The following is a 12675-nucleotide window of genomic DNA, read 5'->3' on the forward strand; positions in this document are numbered from 1 at the left end:
TTTCTCATATAGCCAGTAGAAACTGCAATCCAACATTTGCATAACACCAAACTGGAAAAGACAGTTTGGTTCATTATGTAGAAATGATATTTTTGATTCCTTTTTTAAAATCCAAACTGATCCACTCCAAACCAACAGCAAACAACTTTTGTGCCCTGTGATTTCCCTGAGATTAGAACACAAGCTACCATTTACACCATGATGGTTTGACCTTGTAAAATAAATAAATAAACACCAAAACCAACTTTCCTAATCAAGCTCCCTACAGATGTTTTGGGATTTCATCTCCTAGAATTCCCACCTACGATAGGAAATCTGGAAGTTGCAACTTCAATAGAGTGCATCAGAAGATGGTTGTCTCATGTTTTGTGAAAAATAATGATAGCAAAGACAGAAATGGTACATTTATTGCATTATCTCCTTTGTTTTTGCTGGCCAGAGCTAGAGGTAGGCATTATGTAGGGCACTTTAGCCTATTATCTTCCAATATTCTCAACATTTTGAACTAGGAAAACTGGCATTAGTGGTGGAATTGAATTGAATTGGAAATGAATTGGATCCATTGGGGAACGAAATATCTTTGAATTGTATCTCTACATTTACAGATGCTTTTAGGCTATGAATCAATGGTACCACATCCACTTCTCATGATCCAAGTTCCAGAGTCAATCCCTATTATTCCACCTTCCTTTCGCCTTCCTACCCAGGATAGACATAGACATGCAGCGTACACAATTCTAAAAAGCTTCTATATGGTAGCTTAAACTTATTGGTGTTTTCTAAATTTATTGGTGTTTTCTGTAGTTTTGGTTGTCATCAAGTGATCATCCAGAAGTTTGCAATCCAAAAATTATATGCCTATTTTGCTCCCCTAATTCAAGTAATTAAAGGCACATATGGAAGTACATGCACACACATGAACAGAATGGAGAAAAGAATACTGTACATGGCATTCAAAAGTGATAACAGGGGAAGCCATCAGGAACTGGTGCAGCAACAATTGATTTTTCATTCCCTTGCTTCATTTCCTTCCATACCACTCTTCTACGGTGGCTCAATTGCTTAGTCACTTTGAGGCTACTATGTCTGAATTGCAAACTGATGGCCACTAGACATGGCAGCAAAGACATAGAGGAATGCTAGGAATCTGCTAAGCATCAAGTGGTCACCTGGATTTGTAAAGGTATGTGGGAATGACTGCGGGAGATCTTGCCCAGGGAATGGTCAGGGAAGAGGGATCATGGCCTACAGCTGCACAGTGGACAGAGCAAAAGGGTCAAGAGGTTATAGTTTTAAGTTATTGTGCTCTAAAGATGAGGGCAGAAGAATTGTATTTTCAGGTTTGCAAGATTCTGTTAATGTAGATTCTGTTAATGTAGTCCTTTGGGATTGAGCGGCATATAAATAAAATTAATTAATTAAATAAATAAATAGTTTTACAATAAAGTAGAATTAGCTTATCTGACTCTGTGTTTTCTGCCTGATCTACTTGGCAAAAGTGATGGGATTCTAGCCTCACAAATCTAGTGGTCTTACACTTTATGATCAGGTTTATTAAAAGCAGGAGGGGAAGGATGGGCAGCAAGAGGGAACTCAGCAAGGCCATATGAGTCTGCAGGCCCCAATGCAGTTTGTTGTGTCTATATTTATGCCAGTGGAAAGATCTAATTTATGCATAAATTAGATGGCTTCAGGGATGGAATTCAGGTACATGTTTGTTCTTAGCCCACTTGGTTGTATAATCTTAATATTTATTTGTTAGGTACGGTGTTTTTAATTAAATTATAATTTTTTACATTGCAATAGAAATATTTATATTATTAAACTTCCCTAATAAGCTGTTATTGTTGGCCACTCTGGCTGTGTCATTGAGCATTATAATTCAGCTGGACAGCCATGGATTTCTGGCCTGACTTGGACTGGAGTAATGGATCATTCTGAAAATATTTAAATACTCAGCAGTAAGAATACATGTAGTCACTGTGCTGAAGTTGAAGGTCAAAATGTGTTAATAAATATCTTTAACTCAGGTGGGTCTAGCTCTAATGTGTAAGGAAATGGGGATGAAATAAATGAGCTCAGTAAATTAGGTTCTCCAGATTTCTGGTGTGTTCTGCAAGAGAGGTTTTTCTTTTTAGCTTATTAAATGTGCAAAGAGCCACTATTGGCTTTTCTTGGATTGCTGTCTACTCATCTTATCATGGAGATAATCTGTCCTCTGATCCTTTGTCAATAATACAAAGAAAGTCACAAGCAGCCCTTCCCTCCTTGTCCTCACTAGCCTCTTTTTCTCCAGTGAAGCCATTGGCAACTCATAAAACATTTACAAAACGTGTCATAAAAAAAAAAGGTTGATAAGGAAGCAGGATGCTTTCTGGAGTCAGCAGCTTCTCATCAAAAAAGCCCTGTCACACCAAGGTGCCTCTGTTTAAACAGCAAACAAAACTCCCAACAATTTCATCCACCATAAAGATCGTTGAGCAAAGAACCTTATGATTACTTGCTTTGGCAAGTGTGGCCCAAATCAGTATCCTTCCCCATATGGCAGTTATCTGGGACATATTATCCCACATAAAAATAATGGAGAGAAAACAGATTCTTCCACAGATGTCTGAAAAGATACAGTTGTTATCCAGACATTTCAAATGCCTCTGGCTGTTATAGAAAGAAAAGGAGGAAAAAGACACAGCTCCCTTTTAAACTATACTAGTTTCAATAAAGCATAACCTATATCAGTGTTTCTCGACCTTGGCCACTTTAAGACATGTGGACTTCAACGCCCAGAATTCCCCAGCCAGTCACGTATAGGTGCATGAAACATCTACTAAGTGGCTTGTGTGGTCCCATCCCAATGTTCCAGCCTCTCAGAAGACAAACAAAGGTCAACATTTAATCCTGACTTCTGTGATAACTTTTTGGAAGTACAGGTATACCTTGCTCTGCCTAAGAGTCCAAAAGGCCACTAGGAGTAAATGCCAGCAACTGCTAGTATAGTTAAAGAAATCTCAGTTGTCAACACTTTGATTCTAAATTGCCTGCACTTTTGCAGTGCTATGGCTGACAGCACACTAAAGGCTACCTTTAGACTTTGGTAAACTATATCATAAAAGTAGGAGGCAGGCAAAACTTAATTTTGATATAACTTAACTTTAATTTTAACTCAGTATTAACTTATATTATTCAAATACAGTTCACATGATACTCTAGATTTAACTGGGCTGCAAATTTGGGAAGAGCTTTGGAGGCCAAATCCAAACTTTTGATGTAATGTTATTATTTCTGGATACTACAAACTCCATGTGTAATAGAGTTGAAGTCCCCAAATACTCAGCAAGAATCTGGCTGAGGAGCAACAGGTTGGGGAAAGGTTTAAGAAATTAGTGGATTCCCAGTCTGGACCTGGGTTAACCACTGCAGAATCCTGCCTTGTGCTAGGTCCAGATGACCATTTAATGCCACCTGAGAAGTAGAAGTTTGAGTTCCATGAGATCCATCAAGCAGGAATTGAGCCCTATCACCAAATTCTGAATAGCAGCCAATTTGGCTGCTTTTCAACACATAATCCAAACATCAGCCAAGGTTGTGCTGACTATAATAAACCCTTCAGAGCTGCAGAAAGGTCAGAGATCTCAAAAAGTACACCTCTAGCCTAGTAATTATTAACAGGGCATGACACCAGCCTCTGGGCTTGCTTTCTTCTCATTAACAAGGATTAGAACAGTTTTATTTTGAAAATGTCCTACATAGTCTCTCTGAAAGTCATGTGATGCTCCACTTGTAAAAAAACATTCATGGGACACTTCTTCTACCTAGCATCCTACCGAGATGGTAGGTCATGACACCTGGTCTTTCTGACTGGAATTATATGAGCCTTGGAGACATATCTGGAGGGCTTTGGGTTGAGAAGATTGGAAATCTGCTTCAAACAGTGGTGCTCCTCAGTACCACCCACTGGATAGTACATAATCCTCTTTGAAGAGAATACTGTAGGAGAGCTCAGTGTGCGCATGAGCTGAAGTGGAACTGTATTGGGGGGTCAGGAATAAAATATTCAAGTTAAAGATGGGCACAAACTGGTGGGCAGAGAAATTGGGTTGACAATTTCTCTGAAGTTCTCTGGGAGAAGAAATTCTCCAACCGTTTTCAAGGGCACTTCTCATCAAGCAATGCCAATTAGATCACATGAATTTCAAGTTCCCTACTCACCTTTGGGGTCCTTCTGTGAACCTGTTCTGATTTCTCTAAATTCTTTTTAAAACGTGATGGCCAGTGTAGATGACCTCCAAGGTCCCTTCCAACTTTACTACTATTATTATTATTGTTATTGGACATAGTGTGTGGAAAGACATTATGACTTAGTGAACCAAGCCTCTTAGCCAAGAACTGTTTCAAATATATTGTTTCTTTCAAAAGCTTGGTTCATTTATGTGACGAGGGGATTCTGCAACAGTTGTAAATGTGAGGACTGGCAAAAAGGCTGTGTTTTTTTTTACACCATCTTAATTTTGAATGGTCACTAAAGGAGGCAGTCAATGAGCAAGGACTACCAGTGCTGGATCCCTACCCCGGGTAGAAGATAGGATTAGTTTTTTCTCTTCCAATTTTACATTTGAATATTTTATATCCAGAGAGCAATAGACTATAGAAATAAATATTTCACAATATATAATTACATATTGTTTTTGTGATCAATCACTATGCTTTAATTATGTTCAATTTGTAACAATGAAAATACATCCTGCATATCAGATATTTACATTACGATTCATAACAGTAGCAAAATTACAGTTATGAAGTAGCAACGAAAATAATTTTATGGTTGGGGGGGTCACCAAAACATGAGGAACTGTATTAAAGGGTCGCGGCATTAGGAATGTTGAGAACCATTGATATAGAAGTCTGATCTAAATGGATTAACGGCAACATAGGCAGTGGGGGTGAGGATGCAGATTCTTACCTGGTTTGAATCGAGTTGATTGGCAGTTGCAATTAACAGTTTTTGCATTTAGAGCATAGTTTTAATCACCGAACACAAAGATAAAATGTAAAATCTGTAATATGGTGGCAGCAAAGTTTTCTTCCACCATTCATACCTGTCACCTGTATAATTACAGCAGATCCTTGACTTAAAACTGGCTGCTTAGCAACCATTGAAAGTTTTGACATATCCCCAAAAAGCTACTTACAACCCTGATTCCATGTTCTTACATCTGTTCCACCCCCCCCCACCACCCCCAGTCACGTGACTGCATTTTGGGCACTTGGCAACCAGTTCACATTCAGACTTCAGACATTGGCCACATGACCACGAATTATTTCATTTTTAATGGAAACTGGAGTTTACTTCTAGTTTCCACAAAAACTGCCCCATAGGGAATAAATGGGTTCACTTAACAATCATGGCAATCATTTAACAACTGTTTCAAAAAAAATGTCATAAAATCAATCACAGGCATCTGTTGACCCACTTTAAGACTGTCACAACTTATAACTGAAACTACAGGCTCGGTTATAATTGTAAGTGGAGGACTACTTTTAAAGTCTTTTCCCCCTCTTGTATAGTGCCAGAGGGATGTGATGTGATGTGGGAATAAAGAACCGCAGATTTAATACAAATTATCTGCTGTATCAGATTAACAAGCATTTCATTTCAGTTTAACTCCCTCTGTGTAGTGAGTTTGCTTAACCAGAGTCCTCTCTTTGAACAAGCACACTGGTGACCCTGTGCAATCCAGGGCACAGAGAACCAACAAACTGCACTTCCTCTTAAAATAAGAAGGGGAAAAAAAACTTGAACTACACCCCTGGCGTCTTTCAGTCTGTAATTTAACTTATCTGTAGTTTATCTTTTACATTCACTCAGCCATTTGAAATCATTAAGGTGTAGAGATAAGCGGCAATGAGTAACCGCTCCAAGGTTCACTATTTGAGCTGCATATGCCCATAAAAAGGCCATAATTTTAAAAATGGCATATTTATATTTATATTGTGCATGCAGTTGAAGGGGAGTTTACATTAGTAAACACTTTAGCTGCACGTATTCCTGTGTGCTATCTGTTTTCGGTTCACATAACCTGTACCCACGTTCCGCTGCCCCTTCCCACATTTCACAGGGGAATAGGGCAGCCCCTCCCTGGTTGACTTTGGGTTTAAAAGAATATAGGCAAAATAAATTCATGTTCTGCAGCTGAATTTACATGGGTGTTTTTACAGGGTTCAAAGCAGAGTCTGGCAACTCTGCTGAGCCATATTTTGCCTTTCCAGAATGTGGGAATTTTAAAAAACTGAGCTGCCTGGAACTGCTTCGAGTGCCGAGCATAAAAGAAAAACCTGGGAGGGGTGATGGGATGAGGTACGCTGGGCTGTAGCAACTGCCTCAAATGGCAGGTAATGGATGCTATACTAACAGAGGAGAATATTTGTAGCTCAGGGTTGAAATGAGGGGTCCTTGGTGCTCTCTCACCTTGGCTGCTTTCTTGCAGACGTTTCCTTACCCAAACTCGGTAACATCGTCAGTGATGTTATCTAGTTTGGGTAATGAAACATCAGGTGGAAAACAACTAAGTTCAGAGAGCATTGAAAGAGTTGGAAAGAACCTTAGAGATCTTCTAGGCCAACCCCCTGCTCAATCAGGAGACCCTATATCATTTTGACATCTTTTTTGTATTGTGGTGACCAGAACTGGATGCAGTATTCCAAGTGTGGTCTTAACACCAAGAACACTATTACTAGTCTCAATTTTTGCCCTTATAAATATTTAACACTTTAGCCTTTTTTTAGGTATAAAGATTATCTTTTTCCCTGTGGAAATTTGGAGGAACAAGGATGTTTGCTTTCCTGGATAAAGGAAAACACATAAAAACGTGTAAAAATACTGTAATTAATAAACAACCACCAGTGGGCAGTATTGTACTACCAGAATGCTAACGAATTTTTTTTTAAAATGCACATAAAGATTGAAATATGAAATAATCATATTAGAATAAAACATTATAAGTTTAGATTTCTTCAAACCTCATATGTAATAGTAACTTTTAATTTTAGAGTTTTCCTGAACCATATTACTTAGTTTTTTTTCCTGATCCTAATAAAATTCAACAGAATGCAGCAATCCCGATTTTATTCAGTTCTAGACCTTCCTTCCTTCCTTCCTTCCTTCCTTCCTTCCTTCCTTCCTTCCTTCCTTCCTTCCTTCCTTCCTTCCTTCCTTCCATCCATCCATGGAATGGATTTATGAACACTGATAAATAAACAAATGAATCAAGACTAAAATTTGGTTTTTCTCACATTAGCAAGATATGCACTATAAGTTACAGATTTTAAAAAATGCTTATACAACCATATATTCATTTTTAATGTGTAAAAAACATTAAAGTTTGCTTTGGCCAGTTCTACTGTTAGCCGGCATGATATACATGTCAACAGTTGCTGGACATTAGAGAGATGTGCTAATGTGGTAGAGAATAGATCTGAGTGTGCAGTTAGTTTTAGTTAGTGGAATGACACCATTTTGACTTTTGCCTTGAGTTACAGGTAGTTCTTGATTTAAAACTGTAACTGATTGCACAATTTCAGTTATAAGTCATGACAGTTGTAAAGCAGGTCACCCAGCAACTGCACCCAATTTTATGACCATTTTTGCAGCAGATGTTAAACAAACATGGTGGTTGTAAAGCAAACACCAGAGGTGTTAAGTGAACCCATTGTTTTCAAGAAACATGTTTTTTTGCAAGAAACTAGAAACAGATGCCAGTTTCCAGCAAAAATGTCATAAATTGCAGTCATGTGACAGCAGGGCCCTGCAAATGGCCGTGAATGCAGACCAATTGCCAAGCAACCAAAATGTAGTAATGTGATCACAGGACGGCTGGCCTTCCTCAGAACTTCAAATCCTGATCATAAGTCCCACTATTGGAGTCTGTTGTAACTTCAAATGGTTGCTAAGCAACCCATCACAAGCTGCAGACTATTTGCATTTTCTTCTACTGTATCTCTCGATAATGGGGAGATTTAGTGGGTGCTGCCTTTTTCCAGAATCTATACGCACATTCTGTCCATTCCTAAATCATACAGAACTTGAAAAGCAGGATTAGCATCTTGAATTACACCTAGAAACAGCCTGGCTACCAATGAATTCAGGCAGAAGCAGTGTGAGATGACAGGACCCTGGCAGGCCAGTACATGGTTTGCTGCATATTTGACCAGTTGAATTAATTAGACCTTCCTCTGCACATTCAGTTCCCAGCCAGGTTATAACCAATGTATCAGCTGATGTGATATACCCCTTGACCATGGCCTCCATCTGTTGCTTGAGCCAAAGCCATGAATCCAGAAGGTCCCCCAAACAGCGAGTCTGTTCAATAATCAAGGATGGTGCAAAATTGAATTCAGAATTTTTTTTATATATTAACAGATGCTCCATCTTGTTGGGATTGAATTAGAGTTTGCTTTTTCCAATCATGACCCAGACAGCTTCCAGGCATCAGAGCTTCCATTGCATTTCCTATTGTGACCAGGGCAGAGATACATCCTACTGATGATATTTCACCCCAAACTAACAGATGACTTCTCCTGCTGGTTTCATTTAGATGTTAAACAGGGTAGAGAAAAGGGGCAAGCTCTAGCTTATTTCATAATAGAGAATCCGAGGGCTAAACCTTTCTCCCTCTTTCTGCCACCATCAATTGAAACCAGCCATTCAGGAGCCCTCCATTCTCAACTTTTACAAGTGGCTCAGAAGGACACCATGGTCAACAGTATCATTAGCCATTATGAAAACTAGGGAGAAAAATTAAAATTATGGTCCTTTCATTCCAGTTAGACTGACTAATGCTGTTTCCTTTCCATGTCCAGGTCTGAAACCAGATTGCCATGTGTTTAAATAATCTGTTTTCTCCAGAGCTCTCTGTAATTGCAGTCTCACCATTTGCTCAACTTTTTCCAAGAAGAGAAGGTTGTAGATAGGATACTAGTTATTCATATCTGTTAGTTCCTGGCCTGGCTTTCTGAGGACTGGGCAGGCTAGGATATTTTTTAAGACTGCTCGGACTTTCCCTTCTCTCAAAGAAGCATTGATTATAGTCAAGATTCACTCCCTTCCCTAGCTTCCACTTGCCAGCTGGAGCAGGGATAAACTCTACAGGTGGCAAAGTTGAGATCACAGAGATCTCTGTCCATTTACTCAAGATTCATGAGCCAAAAAAAAAAAAAAAAAACCCTCCTGGGGAAGTTTACCAGATTTTACCTTTTTTTCACTTCAACTGAGTCCCTCCATCCAACTTCTAACTCAAAGCAAATGAAAATGATTTTATCTATGAAATGCTACATTTCAATCACAATTTACACTAACAGATTCTTCAGTCTGTTTGGGGGGACACCTTAGATGGTAAATTAGGCTGATGTTCCTCAGATGCAATGAGGATGGATAAGTGATTCCTTACCACCAGAATATACACTTGAATTTAAGTTTGTGTCCATGACAAGTCACAGTTGTTTCCAATTTTTTGTCAGCACTGATCTGGCTATCTGTTCACCCATTTTCAAGAATTCCTTGGCATACAAAGAGCTGCATAGGATCAGATGGGTGGGACAATCCTGCTCAGTGTCCTATTTGCTTCTGTGCTCCAGAAGTTAACGAGGAAGTCAACAGTACTACTCTCCAGACTGCTGGGAAAAAATGTGTGAAATTTCTCCAGATCTATACAATGCTTAGGATGAGCCATATGATTTGGCCACTTAGAACAACTTCACAGACATCGTCTCACATCTACTTACCTACAGAATAATTATTTTCACAACAGCTGGGAGGACATCGTTTTATTTAAATAGTAATATTAAAAATAAGTATCCCCTGCTCATTCTTTTTATTCCCTCTCCCCTTTAATAGTTATCAAAAGTACTGAAGGGTAATTTCCTTCCCATTCATGCTCCCAAAGCAAGGGTGCATTTTGGATGGCATAGAAGCCCCAGTGCTTCTGAATGGCACTAAAATAGAATATCCTTGGATCTACCCCCAATCAACATCTGCATGAAACCAGGAACTTGAGAGCATTCCACATGAATCACTCAGTAAGACTGTGAAATGCAACAGACAGCTCCAGCCAGACATCTTTGTGTTAGATAAATATGTCATGGTAAGACAAAAAATCTGTGAAGACTTTAACTACCTTTCATCCTTACTGGAAGATGGTTTCATCATACAGTAACAGGAAGTGGGTGATTATCATATCTTTATTCAGGCTAGTAGCTTAGGGCCAAGTGTAACACTATTTGTTTTCATGAAAAATAGCAGAAGGAAGCTCCAAGCATAATAACATGAAAACATGCCTCCTTACAGCATGGCAGGCTATTTGTTCATCTAATCCATGGGTAGGCAAAATCCATAGGCTGGAGGCCACAATTTACCCCCTTGATTAACTGTAATGGGTGTGTGGGTGATGGATGGACAAAAAGTGAGAATGGAAGAAAGATGTTTCTAAGAGGCAACTCAATTTCCATTCTTTAGAAAGACCTGAAAATGGGCCAAAATTGGGTTGCTGAAATTTATTAGCCAATTTGTCAGCCTTGGATGGTGCAATTTTGGAAACTGGGATGGGGAAAAGATTAAGGGTAGGAATGAGAATATTTTACCCTAGGTTTGTATTGAACCATGAATATTAACTGGGTCAAATCAAGCAGATTATGGAGTTGACTCTAAATGGATTCTACCAAAATCTTGTTACGACATATATAGTTTATGTTCTAGGTATTGCACACATCTGCTTGAACCACTACATCTCTTTTTAAATTGATGAAGTGTTTTGATGTTTTAACAACCTTTTTTAAAAGTGTTAAGCAATTTTTAGATATGTGGATTTCAGTTTTCAAACTCCCTGGCCTAATCAGACTTGAGGAGATAGAGTGAAAGACAAATAGGAGACACATTTTAATTCTTTTTACATTCTCCAGCCTTCCCCATCCCATTGTGGTTGGTAGATCATGGGATGCTGAAGAGTTGGGTCATTAGATTTTCACTTGCAAGAAGAATAATATGCCTCAGTGAGAGGAATGTTAAGAGAAGAAAATTTCACATTGAGGAAGAAAAGAGGGTACATACAGAGTGTGTAAAGTCACAACATACTAAATTGTAAACCTGATGAAAAAAACACAATGGTTGTGTGGTCACATAACATGATAGATCTTCCAAAATAAACTTATTATGGCTTACCATGATGAACATGAAAAACAATGACTGTATTCTCACAGTTGAATTGAGCTACATACTACTCATCATTTCAGTTTTAGCCAAATGTTGTGCAAACTGCAGTTCTAACACCAATTTTAAGCCATACTGTTCTTGGATTAAATCAATTTATTTTTGTAAATAGCTGGTGGATCAGTTAATTCAATCTTAATAAAGTGTCCTTTTATCACCATGAAATTGTCCCCTCAGTACATCCTAAAAATCTGCCTTTTTTAATGAAATAAAACTTCTACCTGCACAACAACACTGCCCAGACCACAACTTCTACAATTAATTGTTCTGTCAGGAAATTTCTCCTTAGTTCTAGGTTGATTCTCTCCTTGATTAGTTTCCATCCATTGTTTCTTGTCCTACCCAAGTCAATAGCTTGACTCCCTCTTCTTTGTGGCAACCCCTGACTTATTTTACAACTTTTTGTGTGAAGTCCTCTTAAAGGATACTGTAGGTATAATCCTCACTGCATCTCTTTGCCAGTACAAAGGGATTGTGGCAGGGCAAGGTAAGTGGAATAGAGCAATGTGCTATGGAAGGAAGTGGCCCCGTCCAACATATGGCTCAGTATCTGAAACTATTGTAATCTCAAGAATTGTATTGCACTGTGAGCCACAAAGAATCAGTTTGGAGTCAGGCAATGCCTAAACTGAATGAATGAAAATAATGGTTTTAGAATGTTGGGTTTCCCTGAATAATCTTGTCCATAAGGCATTGCCTTGAATGGAGAAAAAACAGAGGAAGAGACACATTGATACAAGATGCTCTGAGAAGGAAGCAGGGTGGGAAGCAGTGAAGTTCAGGGAAACGTTTTGCCCTGAGCCTCTCATGTCTTACTCAAAAAAGGCCTTTTTGTTAGATGATGATGGTGGTGGTGATGATAGTAGTAGTAATGGTGGTGAAGTCATGGAGGGCTGTTGGAGGTAAGACCAAATGGGTATAAACAAGCAGGAAAGAAAACAGTTCTACTGCACCATCACAGAGTGGAAGAAAGAAGCAACCCAACAGCTTTATCAGAAGAGGCATGCTGTGGACCTTGTCAATCAAGACTGGCAGGGTCCAGAAGAAAAGACTTTTCTCCTGCCCTTTGGAACATCATGACCCCCGAGTTGGGATTTGCACTCATTCTTGGGATCTTCTGAAAGGGTCGAAGATATGGCTCTGCCAATTGTCTTGAGGCCCTAATGGGGCAGTGGCATTCTGGAGGCGGCTAATGAATTATTAGACAACATCCCAAGTCCTCTCCAGGCACACTTTACTTCCTTCCTCTCATCTGGTCAGTTTAGTTTTAACTGAATTTTAAATTTAAGATGCCTCTTTAGTGTTTTATATTTATTTGTTATTTTATATTTATATGTTATACAACATTTATATTGAATGATTGCAAGCTGCCTAGAGTTGCTTTTGGCAAAATAGATAAATTTAATAAATGAATAAAATTT

Source organism: Crotalus tigris, unplaced genomic scaffold (genome assembly GCF_016545835.1).
Source record: "Crotalus tigris isolate CLP2741 ecotype Arizona unplaced genomic scaffold, ASM1654583v1 scf7180000017573.2180621, whole genome shotgun sequence".
Lineage (NCBI taxonomy): Eukaryota > Metazoa > Chordata > Lepidosauria > Squamata > Viperidae > Crotalus > Crotalus tigris.